This window comes from Halichoerus grypus, chromosome 9, assembly GCF_964656455.1.
Source record: "Halichoerus grypus chromosome 9, mHalGry1.hap1.1, whole genome shotgun sequence".
Taxonomy (NCBI): Eukaryota; Metazoa; Chordata; class Mammalia; order Carnivora; family Phocidae; genus Halichoerus; species Halichoerus grypus.
Window position 1 is genome coordinate 143,535,606 of NC_135720.1, and position 20,739 is coordinate 143,556,344.

The window sequence follows — 20,739 nt, forward strand, 5'->3', positions numbered from 1 at the left end:
CAGAGAAAACAATAAAATGATGAGCATGACAACTCTCAAAGTTCAAAAAGCTCAGAATGGATTGAAGTCTTTGCAGTATCCCATAGGTTTTGAGCTGATGTGTTTTCATTTTCATTGCTTTGCATGAATTGTTTAAGTTCTTCTTTAATTTCCTGGTTGACCCTTTCATTCTTTAGCAGGATGCTCTTTAACCTCCAAATGTTTGAGTTCCTTCCAAATTTTTTCTTGTGGTTGAGTTCTAGTTTCAGAGCATTGTGGTCTGAAAATATGCAGGGAATAATCTCAATCTTTTGGTATAGGTTGAGACCTGATTTGTGACCCAGTATGTGATCTATTTTGGAGGAAGCTCAGAAAGCTCCATGTGCACTCAAGAAGAATGAGTATTCTTTTGTTTTAGAATGGAATGTTCTGTATATATCTACGAAGTCCATCTGGTCCAATGCATCATTCAAAGCACTTGTTTCTTTGTTGGTCTTCTGCTTAGATGATCTGTCCATTGCTGTGGGTGGAGTGTTGAGGTCTCCTATTGTTAATGCATTATTATCAATATGTTTCTTTATTTTGGTTTTTAGTTGGTTTATGTACTTGGCTGCTCCTATGTTGGGGGCATAAATATTTACAATTGTTAGATTTTCTTGTTGGATAGACCCTTTAAATATAACATAGTGTCCCTCTACATCTCTTAGTACAGTCTTTGGTTTGAAATCTAATTTGTCTGATACGAGGATTGATACCCCAGCCTTATTTTGAGGTTCTTTGACATGGTAAATTGTTCTCCATCCCCTCACTTTCAATCTGGAGGTGTCTTTAGGTTCAAAATGAGTCTCTTGTAGACAGCATATGGATGGCTCCTGCTTTTTTATCCAATCTGAAACCCTGTGTCTTTTCATGGGAGCACTCAGCCCATCTACATTCAAGTAACTATTGAAAGATATGAATTTAGTGCCATTGTATTGCCTGTAAGGTCCCTGTATCTGTAGATTGTCTCTGTTAATTTCTGCTCTGTATTACTCTTGGGGTCTCTCTTCGCTTACAGAATCCCCCTTAATATTTCTTGCAGGGCTGACTTGGTGGTCACATATTCTTTCATTTCCTGCCTGTCCTGGAAGCTCTTTATGTCTTCATCTGTTCTGAATGAGAGCCTTGTTGGACAAAGTATTCTTGGCTGCAAGTTCTTCTCATTTAGTACCTGAATATGTCTTGCCAGCCCTTTCTGGCTTGCCAGGTCTCTGTGGATACGTCTGATGTTTTCCCTCCATAGGTAAGGAACCTCCTCTCCCTAGCTACTCTCAGGATAGATTCTTTGGCTGTAAGATTTGCAAGCTTCACTATTATATGTCAGGGTGTTGATCTGTTTCTATTGATTTTGGGAGGGGTCCTCTCTGCCTCTTGGACACAAACGCTTGTTTCCCTCCCCAGATTAGGGAAGTTCCAGCTATGATTTGTTCAAATATACCTCCTAGGCCCCCCCCCCCATCCCATTGGGAATCCTAATAATTCTGACGTTGGAACATTTCATGGCATCATTAATCTCTCTAAGTCTATTTTCATGGGCTACTACTGCCCCTATCTCTCTTTTCCTCAACTTCCTTCATTTACATCAGCTTATCTTCTAGATCACTGATTCTCCCTTCTCCCTCATTTATCCTGGAGTTTAGAGTATCCAGTTTAGACTGCATCTCATTCATAACATTTTTTTAGTTTGGCCTGATTAGATCTCATTTCAGCTCTTAGAGATTCTATATTGTCACTAATGCTTTTTTCAAGCCTACCTATTAACTTTATGATTGCTATCCTGAATTCTATCCCTGATATCTTGCTTATATCCATATCCATTAGTTCTGTGGCAGAGGACATTTTCTTTGTTGCGAGTTCCTCCTCCTAGTCATTCTTCCAAGTGATGGTTGAATGAATGAGTGGAGTCCAAAATATCAACCACGACCCAAGCAAGATGCACCCTAACAAAATCTGGAGTGGTCAGAAGCTACCACCAAAAAAACAAAGCCAAAATGAAACACAAGAATAAAATTTAAAAAATTAAAAAAATTTTTGAAAAGTGGAGGGAGGGGAAGGGGACCTATAATCTTTCAGTGCGGATAAAGCAGGGTATTTCAGTTGTTCCTGGGTGTATTTTGATCTGTGTGGTAGAGGACACTATGTCCCAAAATTACAAGGAAAGTAAAACTTGTGTGTGTATATATATATGTAAAATTGAATAGTGAAAAAAGGACTACAATTAAGCATATATCTATAAAAAATATAGGTGTGAAAAAATACAAGTTAAAAAGTTACCACTAAAAAAAGTTTATATAATAAACATCTAGTTGAAATGAGAAGGTAAAAAGGAAAAAAAAAAAAAAGCAAAAAACAGAGAAAAGGCATAAGAAGAAGAAAAAAAAGAAAAGGAAAATTGTATCCAAAAAATAAACAAGTCATGAGGCCACACCTGGAACTCAATATATAATTTTTCCCTGGTGTTGGGATTTTACAGTCTTATGGGATCCATAGGATTGTCATCCAGCTGTTCTTCCAGCGTGTCTTCTGGGGGGAAGGGGCCTGTGGCACTGTTTCTCAGGTAACTCTGCCTGTGCTGATTTGCGCCCCCCTCCACCCACCTTCAGGAGGATAGGCTCAGTGGAAACCTTCTTCTGTGTGGCTTTTGTTCCCTGGAGGCTTTCCACTCCTCTTCAGAGGATCAAAGCAAAAATGGCCGCAGCCAAACCTCTGGCCCAGAGCAGAAAATTCACAGTCTACCCTTTCATAAACCCTCCAGGACAAACAGTCTCCACTTTTGTATGTGTTGCTGACATCAGTGTGCACCCAGAGCAACTCTCTCAGAGGTAGTCTCAGGGACCCAGGAGTGCCATGCCCTTTGTGATTCTAAAAGCACGAGCAGCCTCGGGCTCTCACATGCACCCGAAGCTCCTGGACCATGTCTGGGCACCACTCCAAAGCCCTTTCAGGGCTCCTACTGCTCTGAGTTTTTGCCCTGTCAAGGGTGCAGGTTCCAGATTTTTTTCAGGCTGCCCAAGAGAAGAGCGATTATCCACCACCCGGCTTGCGATTTCTGGCGATCTGAGCTGAGAGTTCCTTCCTGGGCTTGCTGACCATAACCTGCTTTCTGGCTCTTCTGCTCGGGGACCCTACTGGGTCAGGAAGCCCCTTTGGCTCTGAGACTTCTCCTATCCCGAGACCACAATGCTCTACCTAGAATTCTGCCTTTTCATTTCCAGATCCCCTTTCAGAGAAGGATGTCTCTCACTAGAGCAGGTTTCTAAGGGTTACAGTTTTGCGTTCCAGTGTTATCACTTTCCAGAAGCCAGCTTATGGAGACTCCATCCCCCTTCTGTTTATCTTCCAATATCTCCCCACAGATTCATGACTCCAAACATCCTACCCTGCAAAAAGCAGTAACCTTTCTGTTTGTAGAGATCCAGATAAATATTCTTACATCTCAGGCTGATTTCATGGCTGTTCCAAATGGTTTGGTAGATATCCAGCTAAATTCAGGGGACCAGTTGAGACGGGGTCCTCTATTCCTCCACCATCTTGCCTCCTCTCCCTAAGAATAATTTTTTTAAAAGATTTTATTTATTTATTTTTGAGAGAGAGCACAAGCTGGGGGAGTGGCAGGCAGAGAGAGAGGGAGAAGCAGGCTCCCTGCTGAGAAAGGAGCTCAACGAGGGACTCAATCCCAGGACTCTAGGATCATGACCTGAGCTGAAGGCAGATGCTTAACCAACTGAGCCACCCAGGCACACCCCCTGCCCCACTAAGTAATTTTAAAGATAATTGGTACTGTACTGCCTTTAACAGAGTCTGAGTGAGGAGTAATTTTGCCATTCACCATTTTCAAGGATTATCCTGTCCAAGGTTGGCATATTTTAAATACATGAACCTGGGTTTATTCTAAGGAGTCTGTTCTGTTTCATCACCTAACACTTTTCTTTTTTTCTTTTTCTTTTTTTAAGATTTTATTTATTTATTTGTTTGACAGATTGAGAGAGAGCACAAGCGGGGGAGCAGCAGGGAAAGGAGAAGCAGGCTCCCCACTGAGCAGAGAGACCAATGTGGGGCTCAATCCCAGGACCCCAAGATCATGACCTGAGCCAAAGGCAGACGCTTAACTGAGTGAGCCACCCAGGTGCCCCACACCCCCAGCACTTTTCTACAATTCCATGACCACACACCACTTGGCAATCACTGAGTGCATTAGCATTCATGGGGGACCAGCAGTCATGAGCTTTCATCAGCAGACATTCACTTTGCCATCAATATGCCAATCTCTTTGAGTCATAGAAATGTATTGATCCTTCGAAGGCCAACTTTCTTCTTCCAAGAGGTAGTTGGATATCTGTAATCTTTGATATTCTTCCTTGGAAGAAGATGCCATATTGATATCCTAACACCCATTCAAATGCTCCTAAGATGAGCTGAGGTTTTTCCCATTGCTCCTGATTCCGCAGACCCAAAAAGGTGTTGGTGTTGTCTGCAGAACTGATGTCTATGGGTGAGTTTGCTATTTCCTTAGAGTAACTTCTAGATGAAAGAGAAATCTGAAGTCCAGATTAGCTGACTACCAATTCACGAGAGAAGTGAAAAAATGTCAGTATTTTCTCCTCTAGCTCAAACCAAATCTAGGTGCTAGGTCTTACAAGTGTGCAATCTGTGTTTATGTTTCAGATCTGTGAAGTGTCAAACTATTTACTTTAAAAACATTGGGAATAAGCCAATAAGATATTAACATATACTATGATACTAAATACATTAAGATTTGTGTGCTTTTCACACTCGATCTGGCTTTATATTCCAAATGATCTATATGACTTCTTTCCAATATACTGAATGAGTAGAATCTAAACTGTTTTTGATATCCATGATATTTAGCCAATGAGAATGCACTTTACCTGGCTTTCCTTTGAAGACCTCAATCAAAGATCATTTGTACAGTGAGTTCTCATCTCGTCTTCCTTCCAGATTGATTCACTGTTGTTTTTCTGGTCTTTGTTTCATATATTTCTGTTCTGATCTTTGTGCTTTCCTTCCTTCTGCTAAATTTGAGCTTTGTTTTTTACTAGCTCTTACAGGAGTGAAGTTAGGTTATTTATTTGAGAATTATTTTCCTAATGTAGGCTTTTATTGTGGTAAACTTTCCCCTTAGATTGCTTTTGCGGCATCCCATAAATTTTGGTCAGTACTCTTTGTCTTTTCATTTTTTCAAGATATTTCTTGATTTCTCTTTGATGTCCTCTCTGACCCATTGGTTTTGGGGTGGGGGATGTTATTTAATTTTTACGTATTTGGAAATGTTTCAGCTTTCCTTTTATTATTGATTTTTAATCTCATACCATTGTGATAAAAAAAAAGATACTTGCATGAGTTCAATCTTCTTAAATTTGCTGTCTTGTTTTGTAAATTACCTTGTGATCTCTCCTGGACAATGTTCCTGTTGTGCTTGTCAAGAATGTGTATTCCACTGCTGTTGGATGAAGTGTTCCATATACTTCTGTTAAATTTTTTAGTCTAAAGTATTGCTCAAATCCAATATTTCCTTATATATTTTTTTGTCAGAATGATTCATCCAGTTAATATTAGAATATTGAAGTCCCTATGATTATTATATTGTTGTCTATTTCTCCCTTCATCTGTTAGCATTTGCTTAATATGTTTACGTGATTGAATGCCCATATATTTACCACTGTTATATCTCCCTGATGAAATGATCCCTTTGTATGAAGTTTTTTGTCTCTTGTTATCATTTTTGGTTTAAAGTCTATTTTGTCTAATATTAGTATAGCTACTTCTTCACTCTCAAACATTTACAAAAAAAACTAGCACCAATTCTCAAATTCTTCAAAAAAAAAAAAAATGAAAAGTAGACATTCCCAAACTCATTTTATAAGATTAGTAGTATCCTGACACCAAACACAGGTAAATACTACAAAGAAAAAAAAAAGAATGAATGAAACCTATAGGCCTATATCCCTAATGAATACAGATGCAAAATTTCTCAACCAAGTATCGGCAAACCAAATTGAGGAGCACATTAAAAGGTTCATACACCATGATCAAGAGGGATGTATAGAAGGGATACAGGATGAGCAACATACACAGATCAATAAATGTGATAAACCACATAGTACAATGAAAGATAAAAATCACATGATTAAATAGATGCAGAAAGGCAGTTAACAAAATACATCTTCTCATGGTAAACATAATCAACAAAATAGTGAAGAAGGAATGACCTCAACATAATAGAGGCCATATATGACAAACCCATGGCTAACACTCAATGGCAAAATGTTGGAAGCTTTTTCTCTGAGATCAGAAGCAAGACAAGGATGCCCACCCTCACTACTCTTACAGAACACAGAACTGGAAGTGCCAGCCTGAGCAATCAGGCTCAAAAGAAATAAATGGCATCCAAACATTAAAAAAAGAAGTATAATTGTGTTTGCTTGGAAATGACATATATAATCTTACAGAGAAGATCCTAGATACCACCAAAAAACTATTAGAACTCATCAACAAAGTTTTAGTAAAGTTGCAAAACAGAAACTCAACATAAAGAAATGAGTTGCCTTTTTATTCAATAAGAAAAAATATGTGAAAAGACTTTTAAAATCCCATTCACAATAGCATCAAAAACAAGAAAACACTTAGGAATAAATTGAACCAAGGAGGCAAATGACCTGTATACTGAAAACTACAAGATTTTGATGAAAGAAATTGAAGAAGAATTAAGATATCCTGTATTCATGAATTGAAAGAATTAATTCTGCTAAAATGTCCACACCACTCAAAACCATCTATAGATTCAGTGAAATCCCTATCAAATTTGAGTGGTATTTTTTACAGATATAGACAAAGCAAATCTAAAATCTGTATGGATCCAAAAAAGTCCCCAATCATGAAAGCCACCCTGACAAAGAAGAACAAAACTGGAGGCATCCCATTTCCTGATTCAAACTATGTTATAAAGCTCTAGTGATCAGAACAGTATAGTACTCACTGAACAAATAGACACATACACCAAAGGAACTGAATGAAGAGCCCAGACATAAACCCACCAATATACAACTAACATTTTTTATTTAAATTCAATTACCCAACATATAGTACATCATTAGTTTAAGATGTAGTGTTCATTAGTTATCAGATAAACAAACATTTGACAAAGTAGAGAATATTCATGGGGAAACATAGTCTCTTTAATACATGGTCCCAAGAAAACTAGGTAAGTACATGCAGAGAAATGAAATTGGAACTCTATATACACAGCTCACAAAAATTACCTTGAAATGGATTGAGATGTAAACATAAGACCTGAAATTGTATAACTCCTAGAAGACAACATAGAGGAAAAGATTCATGACATTGGACACTTTGACAGTTACCAAATGAGGGTGTTCTAGCATTATCTTCTCTACAAACACAGCCTACTCATTGTGATCCAAATTTCAATCCAGAGCCAGAATAGGACACTAAAAGCACTAGCAACAAAAGCAAAAAATTAGTAAGTGGGACTACATTGAACAAAAAGCTTCTGCACAATAAAAAAGCAATCAACAAAATAAAAAGTCAGCCTACGGAATGGGAGAAAATACTTACACATCTTCTACATGATAGGGGTTAATATCCAAAATATACAAGGAACTCATGCACCTCTGGAGCATAAAAACAAACAATACCATTTTTTGAAAAGGACAGAGGCACTGAATAGATATTTTCCCAGAGAAGACATACTAATGGCCTATAGATATAACAAAGGTATTCCACATCCCTAATTGTCAGGAAAATGCAAACCAAAACCACAAGCAGATATCACCTCACACCTTTTAGAATGGCTATCATCAAAAAGACAAAAAATAACAAGAGTCGGTGAGGGAACACCTGTGCACAGTTGGTGGGAATGTAAACTGATACAGCCTCTATGGAAAGCAGTACAAAGATTCCTCAAAAAATTAACAATGGAACTGCTATTGTACCCAGCACCAACTTCTAGGTACACATCCAAAGGAAATGAAATCAGGATATTACAGAGATATATGCCCTCCCATATTCATTGCAGCATCACTCACAATGGCCAAGATGTGGAGACAACCTAAGTGACCACACAGATGAATGGATAGAGGATGTGGCATAAGTACCTAAAGGAATATTATTCAGCCAGGAGAAGGAAGGAAATCCTGCCTTTTAGGACAACATGGATGGACCTTGAGGGCATTATACTAAGTGAAACAAGTCAGAAGAGAAAGACAAATACTATGTGATCTCATATAACTGTGGGATCCAGAAAAGCTGAACTTGTAGATACAGAGAGTAGAATGGTGGTTACCAGGGACTGAGGAGGAGGAGAAGTGGGAGAGTTGGGCAAAGGGTACCAACTACCAGTTATAACATGAATAAGTCCTGAGGATCTAATGTACAGCATGGTAGTTATAGTTCACATGATTGTCTTATAGACTTAAACGTTGCTAAGAGATCATATCCTAAATGTTCTCACCACAAAGAACAAGTTGTAATTATGTCATGTGATGAAGGCGTTAGCTGACACTATGGTGGCAATAAATTTGTTATATAGATATATGCACATTTTGTATCCCTAAAACTTGTTCAACGTTACATGTCAGTTATATCTTAGTGTATCTGGGGAAAAATAAATAAAAACAAGAGATACCATTTATTTCTTTCATCCCATTCATTCTTCCTCTCCTAAGTCCACATTTTTACTGCTATTTAATGTAAATCTCTACAAAGTTACTAAATGAGAGTGTTCTAGCATTATCCCACCTACAAACACAGTCCACTCTTTGTGATCCAAATTTCAACCCAGAGACTGAAAGAATAGCACTTCTATATTTTTTAACTTAAGTGTATCTATAATGACAGCTAAAGAGGTATAGTTTGTTCATGGAGCTCTCGAGTGATACAAGAATCTATCAGTAACAGATACTCCCACCATCTCCACGTAAGTGTTTTTTTCTTTCCAATGTCCCCTACAAGAATAAACTGTTACCACATACAGTTGCGCATATTTGTAAATATTTCAGAAAACATTGGAAATTCATCATATGTAAACCTGTCACTTCTAGTAGTAGGACAAGCTAAAGGAAACATACTTTCTTCTACTATTCATCTTCACAAATGGTTAAAAGATTGACCTACAAGAGATTGCAGGTGGAGTCCATATTTGTGTATGTGCATATCTCTCTGTGTGATAATATATCAATTTTTATGCTACCCCAATCTAAATGCAAGTCAAAATGTAACATGTTGTGCAATAGTATGAGGAGAAACATACTTTGGGAACTATGGGATCATTTTTCCAAAAAGGGCAGTGAAACGGGAGAGAGGTTGATTTCATGCTAAAAATGATACATTGTAGGCAATGTACTTCCTTTATATACATTAAAACAGAGTTCTCATTTCAATAGATAAATTAATAAAGAAGCCTTCCTTGTTTTTCCTTTTTCATTCAAAATTATATATAAATGTTTAATTTTTATTTAAAATTCTAGTTAGTTAACATACAGTGCAAAATTAGTTTCAGGAGTAGAATTCAGTGATTCATCACTTACATACAACATCGGTGTTCATCATAACAAATGCAAGTGCCCTCCTTTTTTTTTTTTTTTTTTTTTTTAGATTTTATTTATTTATTTGAGAGAGAGAAAGCATGAGAGGGGGGAGGGTCAGAGGGAGAAGCAGACTCCCTGCCGAGCAGGGAGCCCGATGCGGGACTCGATCCTGGGACTCCAGGATCATGACCTGAGCTGAAGGCAGTCGCTTAACCAACTGAGCCACCCAGGCGCCCGCTCCTTTTTTTTTTTTTAAGATTTATTTATTTGTGGGATGCCTGTGTGCCTCAGTCAGTTAAACCTCTGACTTCGGCTCAGGTCATGATCCCAGGGTCCTGGGATCGAACCCGCATCGGGCTTCTTGCTCAGTGTTGAGCCTGCTGCTCCCTCTGCCTGCTCTCTCTCTCTGTCAAATAAATAGATAAAATCTTTTTTAAAAAATTATTTATTTGTTTTAGAGAGAACAAGCAGGAGGTGGGGCAGAGGGATAGGGAGAGAATCCTCAAGCAGACCCACCACTGAGTGAGAGCCCCCCACGAGATCATGACCTGAGCTGAAACTAAGAGTCGGACACTCAAACAGCTGAACCACCCAGGCACCTCACAAGTGCCCTACTTAATACCCATCACCCATCTAGTCCTCCCACCCATATCCCTCCATCAACCCTCACTTTTTCTCTGTAGATAAGAATCCATTATGGTTTCATTCCCTCTCTCTTCTTTCTTTTTTATCCTCCCTCCCATATGTTCATCTGTTTTATTTCTTTAACTCCATATATGTGTTAAATCATATGGTATTTGTCTTTCCTTCACTGACTTATTTCACTTAGCATAATACTCTACCTCCTTCCATGTCATTGCAAACGGCAAGATCTCATTTTTTCATGACTGAGTAATATTCCTGTGTGTGTGTGTGTGTGTGTGTGTGTGTGTGTGTGTGTGTGTGTGTGTACCACACCTTCTTTATCCATTCATCAGTCAATGGATGGGCTCTTTCCATAGTTTGGCTATTGTTGATAATGCTGCTATAAACACTGGGGTGCATGTACCCAATAAGAAGCCTACCAGGAGAATCTTGCAAAACTGTTGCAAGGTTTACAAACGCTTAAAATAGGGATTTAAAAATCTGTGGAAAGCACTATTTGTGACCTGATACCACAGAGTCTGTTGTAGACAAAGCATGGAGGGTGTGGGGAGGCAAATTCCTAACAGAAAAATGTTAGAGAACAATCCTGAACTTGTTTAGTCTTTCAAATTCCTACTTTTTTATTTTAACATGGATCCCAGAGACCTTTATTTATTTTTTTATTTCTGTCATTTTTTTTATGTTCACTTAGCCAGCATATAGTACGTCATAAGTTTTTGTCGTAGTGTTCAACAACATCGTAAGTTTTTGATGTAGTGTTCAATGATTCATTAATTGCATATAACACCCAGTGCTCATCACAGCACATGTCCTCCTTAATACCCATCACCTGGTTACCCCATCCCCCCACCACCTCCCTTCGGTAACCCACAGTTTGCCTTATCTGTGTCTATTCCCATGAATCATAAACATCCAAATGCCATTCAAACATTCACTTAAAGGAAATGAATCTGTTTCACCCCAGGGCTCTGTGTGACCTTAAGAGCAGAGAAGTGGATGCTCACCCGGAACAAAAGGCTGTGTGATTTCATGAGACCTGGAGGGTTTTTGCACCAAAAAGAGTTCATCTGAGGGATTTTCAAGTGACCATTTCGATATAACTGTCAGGATGTGGTTGAAACATAATGGAGAGTGGGAAATTTGTCACCATCGGGGATAAACAGTATTACAAAACTGTTTTTCTACTGGCATACATGAAACATCACTATGGTGTCAAGTTATATCCCAGGTGTTCAAGGGGGAACACTGTGATGCTTCTAGTGATGCAGAGAGAACCTGACTGTGTGCATAATCTCCCCTGGCTGGCATTTCCAGCCTCCACATGCTGTCTCTATACAAAGATCACTTGTCATGAGCATGACCAGCTCAGGGGGTTCAAGGCCCTGGAGGATGCTAGCTAGCTGTCAGGATAGGGAACAGTAAGTACACTTGTTATGTATATGTGTCCAGTCCAAGACACAAACACATTTACCTGCACTGGGCTACATGTTGGGAAAACCTACCAAAACTCAGAAACATTCCTATGAAGATGGCATTGCCAAAGCTCCAGCCTCCGTGGGAAAATACACTGTTTGTGACAACACACATATACAAAAACCCAGACCCGTACCCCAAAACACATTTATGTGCAAACTTAAGTTAAGATTGAAGGGCTACAATGTCAGATTCAATTGTTCTGGGATGTTTATATTTATTACTCCTAATTCAGAATTGTATGACAGTTCATAACGAGATGGCAATTTGTAAAGTTTAGACATATGGAGATGTTTAATAATTAATATACATTTTATTCATCCTTTACATTTCCTCCTGGTGAATCTAAGTAAGCTCCACAGAGCATGGCATTTCTTGTGACATCGTGGTCATTTCCTATATTTTTATAGTATGTTACTGCATGGAAATATATGGGGCTCTTGGTAGATGTGAGATACAAAAGCATTGATCAGTTGACGTCTGGATCAAAGAATTTATAAAATGGTATGAAGAGAGGATCTAAATGTATTTTACCCTTTGGAACTTCTGCTGCATTGCTGTAGGTAAAATAGATCAAATATAAAATAGGACTTGTGTCATGTACTGTTCAGATATGATACTGTCCTCAACAGTCATTTTTAACTCACAAGGTGGCTCACAAGCTTAAAAGAAACAGCTCGCAGACCTCCCGTTGTGCTTCTCCGGCCATGCGCAGACTTACACATCAGCACCCCTGCCGTATCACCAGCCGGTGCCCCCACTGTCCCTGGCGGTAATGCATCACACCCTCTATGTCTGTGACTTGAAGGTTACATAAAACCACGTCACACTGGTGTCGTCATACTAGGGCCTGATATCTGAATGGATTTATCAGGATTGATGTTAATAGGTTTTTCTCTGAGCTAAGAGTTTGTTTTTCCCGCAGTTGCCCACCTACTTCTATGAAAAAGCTGTGATACAGTCAACCTACGGACCTCGTAATAGAGCCATGATCACAACGCAAGAATAAGTGACATGCCTCCAACAGTTTCCTAGAAAAATGCCACAAGGTTAATATTTCTTACAGTGTTTTAGTCATTTGTATTCTTATTTTCCCTATGACTTTATGGTATGTGCATGTCTTCTTGCACGAAGGAATGGAATAGTGTTCCCAAATGAGGGGGAAATATGAAAAACCTGTGGAGCTTTTTTAAAATGAGAATATGATGTAGATGCTCTAGAAACACTAAGGCAGCATCTCTGGAGGCTGCATGAATCCATGGACTTAGATTTTGAGCACTCACTTGCATTCAAGCATCAGGTAATGAAATTCCCAGGACAGTTGTCAGAGGAAATTTTGGATGACATGGGGAGGACACAATCATCTTAAAAACTCTGGCATTTCATCATCATTAGCCATCAGGGAAATCCAAATCAAAACCACATTGAGATACCACCTTACACCAGTTAGAATGGCAAAAATGGACAGGGAAAGAAACAACAAATGTTGGAGAGGTTGTGGAGAAAGGGGAACCCTCTTCCACTGTTGGTGGGAATGCAAGTTGGTACAGCCACTTTGGAAAACAGTGTGAGGTGCCTCAAAAATTTGAAAATAGAGCTACCCTATGACCCAGCAATTGCACTCCTGGGTATTTACCCCAAAGACACAGATGTAGTGAAAAGAAGGGCCACATGCACCCCAATGCTCATAGCTTCAATATCCACAATAGCCAAACTGTGGAAGGAGCTGAGATGCCCTTCAACAGATGAATGGATAAAGAAGATGTGATCCATATATGAAATGGAATAGTATTCAGCCATCAGAAAGGATGAATACCCAACTTTTGCATCAACACAGACAGAACTGGAGCGGATTATGCAAGTGAAATGAGTCCAGCAGAGAAAGACAATTATCATATGGTTTCACCCATATGTGGAACATAAGGAATAACATGGAGGACATTAGGAGAAGGAAGGGAAAAATGAAGGGGGGTGGGACTCAGAGGGAGAGATGAACCATGAGAGACTATGGACTCCAGGAAACAAACTGAGGGAATTAGAGGGGAGGGGGTAGGGGGGATGGGTTAGCCTGTTGATGGAAATGAAGGAGGGCAAGTATTGCATGGAGCACTGGGTGTTATACGCAAACAATGAATCATAGAACACTACATCAAAAACTAATGATGTAATGTATGGTGACTAACATAACATAATCATAATGAAAAAAAAAGCTCTGGCATTCAACGTCCTCCATCAAAGGGTCTCCCCCCGCCCAGTGATCTAGAGCCATGGCCCCTCCAAAGCACCTTCTTCATTGCTCCCGTCACATCCTTGTTCCTCAGTGTATATATGACAGGGTTGACCATGGGGGTGACGATGGTGTAGAACAGAGAAATGAACTTGCCCTGATCCTGGGAGTAGTTGTTCCTGGGTTGCAGGTAAGCGTAGATGGCCGTACCATAGAACAGGGAGACCACTGTGATGTGGGACCCACATGTCCCAAATGCTTTCCTCTGCCCTGCAGATGACTTTATTCTTAAGACTGCCCTGACAATCTGACCATAGGAGAAGATGATTAATGCCACAGGTATGAAGAGAATGATCACACTGACAAAGAAGAGCTCAGACTCATTCACAGTGGTGTCAACACAGGCAAGCTTGAGCAGTGGGGGGACCTCACAAAAGAAATGGTCTATTTTATTTCTCCCACAAAGTGGTAAAATGAAGATGAGCACTGTCTGTAATGAAGAGTTGGCAAAACCAATGAACCACGATGCAGAAGCCATGAGGGCACAGAGACGGGGGTGCATGATCACTGTGTACTGCAGGGGCCTGCAGATGGCTGCATAGCGGTCCAATGCCATGACCCCTAAGAGAATGCATTCTGTGGATCCCAACCCTAGAGAAATGAAGAGCTGAGCCACACAGCCACCAAAGGAGATAGACTTGTCAGCTCCCTTGAGATGAACCAGGAGCTGCGGGACAGTGCTGGTCGTGTAACACAGGTCCAGAAAGCTTAGGTTGGAGAGGAAAAAGTACATGGGAGTGTGAAGATGTGGGTCCAGGTGGGACAAGGCAATGATGGTGGTGTTTCCCAGCAGAGTGAACAGATAGAAGACCAGAAGAACCACAAAGAGGACTAGCTCCAGTTGAGGCCGGTCAGAGAAACCCAGCAGGATAAACCCAGTGAAAGAACTGCCATTTTTCTGTTCCATCCTCTGTTAGCACATGTTTCCTGTCAGGACCAAGCATTTAGCAATTTTTAAAAATTGCTAAATTTTTTGCTAAAAATTTGAAGAAAACTTAACAAAAAAGTTGGCATGGGGTGGATCTATCATGTTTTGAAGTAATGGCCATGGGATTTTATCAGTAACTATTTGAATAAATGATGTACTCATTGAAATTACATAGTTTATACAAATATAGGTCCACATTATCACAAAAAGTAAATCATTATTATTTAATATAAGAAAAATCACATAAAGGACCTTGTATTGACATCAGTTATAGGTACAAAAGGTCTTTCAGTCTGAGCTAATAATAAAGTACTGTAAATACATAGGTACATTTTTAAATTTTTTATTATGTATTTAAATTCAATTTAGTTAGCATATACTGTATTATTAGTTTCAGGGGTAGAATTTAGTGATCATTTGCATATAACATCATCCCATAATGCATCCTTCTTAATGTCCATCATCCATTTACCAATCCTCCAGCTACCCTCAGTTTATTTCCTAGAGTTAAGAGTCTCTTACGGTTTGCCCCCTCTCTATTTTCATCTTATTTTATTTTTCCTTCCCTACTCCTATGTTCATCTGTTTTTTTTTCTTAAATCCCACATAGGAGTGAAATCATATTGTATTTGTCTTTCTCTGACTCATTTCGTTTAGCATAATACCCTCTAGTTCCACCCATGTTGTTGCAAATGTCAAGATTTCATTGTTTTTGATGGCTGAGTAATATTCATATCTATATCTATATATCTATATCTGAGCCCCATCTTCTTTATGATTCATTTGTCAATGGACGTCTGGGTCTTTCTATATTTTGGCTATTGTGGACATTGCTGTTATAAACATTGGGGTGCACTGTTCCTTCAAATCACTATGTTTCTATCCTTCAGATAAATCCCTAGTAGTGTAATTGCCAGGTTTTAGGATAGCTCTACTTTTAACTTTTTGAGGAACCTCCATACTGTTTTCTAGAGTGGCTGCACCAGTTTGCATTCTGACCAACAGTGTAAGAGGGTACCTCTTTCTCTGCATCCTCGCCAACATCTGTTGTTAATTTTAACCATTCTGACCAGTGTGAGGTGGTATCTCATTGTGGTTGATTTGTATTTCCCTGATGCTAAGTGATATTGAGCAAATGGGAATATTTTCCATACTCAGGGATTGAAAGATTAATATTGTTAAAATGTCTACACTACCCAAGACAATCGACACATTAAATGCAATCCTATCAACATACCACCAGCATCTTTCACAGAGCTGCAACAAACACTCCTAAAATTTGTATGGATCCATAAAGACCCCAAATAGCCAATGGACTGTTAGTAAAAAAACAAAAACCAAAACCCAAAGCTGGAGGGATCACAATTCTGGACTTCAAGTTATATTACAAAGCTGTGATCATCAAGACAGCATGATATCGTCACAAAAACAGACACATAGATTAATAGAACAGAATAGAGAACCCAGAAATGGACTCTCAACTCTACGGTCAACTAATCTTTGACAAAGCAGGGAAGAATATTCAATGGAAAAAAGGCCGTCTCTTCAACAAATGGTGTTGGGAAAATTGGACAGCCACATGCAGGAGAATGAAACTGAACCATTTTCTTACACCATACACAAAGATAAACTCAAAATGGATGAAAGACCTCAATGTGAGACAGGAATCCATCAAAATCCTAGAGGGGAACCTGGGCAGCAAGCTTTTTGACCTCTGCTGTAATAACTTCTTACTAGATGTGTCTCCTTGGGCAAGGGAAACAAAAGTAAAAATTAACTATTGGGACTTCATCAACATAGAAAGCTTCTGCACAGGGAAGGAAACAACAAAACTAAAATTCAACCTATAGAATGGGAGAAGACATTTGCAAATGACATATGTGATAAAGGGTTAGTATCCAAAATCTATAAAGAACTTATCAAACTCAACATCCAACAAGTAAATAATCCAGTTAGAAAAGGGCAGGAGACATGAACAGACATTTCTCCAAAGAAGACATCCAGATGGCTGACAGACACATGAAAATATACTCAACATCTCTCATCATCAGGGAAATACAAATCAAAACCTCAATGAGATATCACCTCACACCTGTCAGAATGGCTAATACAACATAGGAAACATCAAGATGTTGGCAGGGATGTGGAGAAAGGGGAACCCTCTTACACTGTTGGTGGGATAGCAAGCTGGTACAGCCCCTCTGGAAAACAGTATGGGGTTCCCTCAAAAAGTTAATACTAGAACTCCCCTACAACCTAGCAATTGCACTACTATTGATTTACCCAAAGTTACAAAAAAACTGATTCGAAGGTTGTTTGTAGCAACATCATCAACAATAGCCAAATTATGGAAAAAGCCCAAATATCCATTGAATGGCAAATGCATAAAGAAGATGTGGTATATATATACAATGTAATATGATCGGTCATCAAAAAGAATGAAATCTTGCCATTTGCAATGATGTGGATGGAGCTAGAGTGTATTATGTTAAGTGAAATAAGTCAGTCAGAGAAAGACAAATACCATATGATTTCACTCATATGTAGAATTTAAGAAACAAAACAGATGAACATAGGGGATGGAGAAAAAAAAGAGAGATTGGGATGGGCTAGATGGGTGGTGGGTATTCAGGAGGGACTTGTGATAAGCACTGGGTGTTATATGTAAGTGATGAATCACTAAATTCTAAACTTGAAACCAAATTTACAATGTATGTTAACTAACTAGAATTTAAATAAAAACTTGAAATCAAAAAAGAAAAAGAAAAGACATGAGTGTTCCATTTCCATCACATGTCACTGGTTAGACACACAGTACATTTGTAATTCTTCTAAGACTTCTCAAAACTGAATTGGTTTTGGGGGTAGAAACATTGTTGTGTGGGAGAAATTGGTGCAATGTTCATAAAATGTTCATGAAATCTGAATAGAGGATGTAGCATTTCACACTATTTTATACCGCCTTTGATTTCCTATAAAGATGTGATCAGTAGTATCCACACATAAGAATCTATGCAGAAAAAATTTCGTACTGGAAATGATTATAAAGGTATTTGAGACAGTCTAAATGTGCTCAGAAGACCAAATAAAACAAACCATGGTTCAGTCTCATGCACACACACACAAATACAGATACTTATCTGAAATAAATGGCTACAAATTTTTAAATGTGCCTCATATACCCAAACAATGAATCATGGAACACTACATCAAAAACTAATGATATACTGTATGGTGACTAACATAACATAATAAAAAAATTATTTAAAAATGTGCCTCATAAAGGACACACTCAAAGGAGAGCAAACATAAAATGCTAACTCATCCAAGGAAAACACTAATATAATAATGCACCATAGAAAAAAATAATGATATATTTTAACATTATCCTATCCTATCAATAAGGACTAAGAAGGCAGTTGAGCAAAGATAAAACTCTGGTGAGATAAACTTGTAAATATGATTTCCTGCTTTACAGGATTGTATATGTATGTGTGTGCGTATACATAAAGAACGCCGAATGACTGCCTATCTGACGGATATAAAAATGTATTGATTTTAAGTTGAAAAATAAAATACCAGGCGAAGAACATGCCCACCAAAAGAGAAAAAGGAATGTGATTGTGTCTCTATGTTAGGATTGCTTCCATTGCCTTCCTGGACAGCACACTAGGGGGGAGCTAGAATTTGAATATCATACCTTTATTTTTTTTTACATTGCATTCAGGAAAATTATTATCTTTTGGTAAGACTGGATATGGGAAAGATCAGGCTGCATAATTCATTCTCCCATCGATTCTCGAGTATGTTCTGCTGATCTGGGTCACTTTGTTCTCTTCCTCCTCCCCTCCTCGGCATCCATCCATCTTAAAGCTGTGTGCACCACCACGGAAGGAAATCTTTCCTGAGAAAGGTATGTTTAGACTAAGGTTAGGGAGGAAATTTCCTTTCACTTCCTTCTTACAAAATAAAAAGAATTGTATAATGAGACTAAGCATCAACATCTATGCGTAGGTAAGCGTCAAATGACTAAATGCAATAAGAGACATTGATTCCTTTTAGACAAACTATGTAAATAATACTGGCTGGAAATATTGAACACATCCATCCTAGGTCTAGAGCAAAGAATGGTGTCTCTAGTAACTATCATGATACAATAAGATACAGGAAAATGCAGTTATAAAAATAACACACAAATTATTCCTTTACATACAAAAAAATAAATCCTTGAAAAAAGCACAGGTTATATAAACAGAGAAAAACTTTTATTAGGTAAAATAAAAATAGATTCCACAAAACAAAAAAAAAGATGGCATTCTATATATTAATTACCATCCAAAAAAATAGAATGGGAAATGACACATTTTTACAGAATTTTACAATAATAATTAAGAGAACAGGTATCAAATGAAAAAGGTTAAATGCTTAGTACCGGCACATGAAAGCTGATAGAGCAATTAAAATAACTGTTCAATGCTGACATATAACCCTAAAAGTTTAAGTGGAAGAATACATCTTTCCACAAAACTAGAGGCTCAGTATGCAATTTTTACCTTTTAAAGACCAAAGATCTCAAGATAATGTCTGTATTGAAGATAGTTCAAATATATAACAGTCACTGATAAAGCTGACATACAAACCCTGCCCTATCCAGTTCCTGAATGAATCCTGAAATAATGTTGGCAGTGGTAGGAATTAATCACTACTGCTTTAATAGTGCATCTGTCTCCTACGTCTGAGCTGACCCCAGATATACTAGAACAAGCCCCTGAGGGCAATGCAGGATGAGCTAATGAGGGGGAATGCAGCTATCCTAACACTGGAAATGACAGTTCTAATGAACATGGACAGTGCTTTCAGCCAGGTTCCATGGGAGAAGAGGATCAAGTAGGAATTGCACTCCATGTTGTTTGTTCAGGGAATGCTCTCAGGATAAAGGGGATGAGGGAAGCAAAACAGAGCAGAGAACATTGCTAAGCAAGAATGTGGTCTTAAGTGGAATATGGCATGAGCCTGATCCCATAAGAAGCTAGAGCAGAGCTCTCCCATGCATGTATCTATCTGTGCTGGTAGAAATACTCAGTCCTTGCTGTTTAATACAGTAGCTTCTATCCACATGTCACTACCTGAGCATTTAAAATGGTCTAGCTGAGAATGGATAAAGATGTGATCCATATATACAATGGAATATTACTCAGCCATCAGAAAAGATGAATACCCAACTTTTGTATCAACATGGATGGGACTGGAGGAGATTATGCTAAGTGAAATAAGTCAAGCAGAAAAAGTTAATTATCATATGGCTTCTCTTATTTGTGGAACATAAGGAATAGCATGGAGGACATTAGGAGAAGGAAGGGAAAAACGAAGGGGGGGAAATCAGAGGGGGAGATGAACCATGAGAGACTATGGACTCTGAGAAGCAAACTGAGGGTTTTAGAGAGGAGGGGAGTGGGGGGGATGGGTTAGCCCCATGACAGGTATTAAGGAGGGCAAGTATTGCATGAGCACTGGGTGTTACACGCAAACAATGAATCATGGAACTCTACATTAAAAACTAATGATGTGCTGTATCATGACTAACATAACATAACAAAAAATAAATAAAATAAAATGGTCTAGCTGAGAAACTGAATTTTGTATTTTATTTAATTTTAATTAATTTAAATTTAAATGACTTCCTGTGGCTACTTACTTCTGTATTGGACAGCACAGCTCTGGAGCATGAATTGCATCGGATTTTGTCCGGCCTTGGCATTAGCAGCCTTTTGTCTATCCCATGAGTCTGTCACTGGCTGTGAGCTGCCCCCACCCTGTTCCTG

The 20,739-nt window shown here is 38.6% G+C and overlaps 1 long non-coding RNA gene and 1 pseudogene across 1 annotated transcript in view; both read right to left on the minus strand.

Moving 5' to 3' along the window:
* The window catches only part of LOC144379143 (uncharacterized), a 111,064-nt gene that overhangs the window by 28,487 nt on the left and 61,838 nt on the right, over window positions 1–20,739 (minus strand). The window lies entirely within an intron of this gene.
* Window positions 13,922–14,911, minus strand: LOC144379158 (olfactory receptor 2B8-like; annotated as a pseudogene).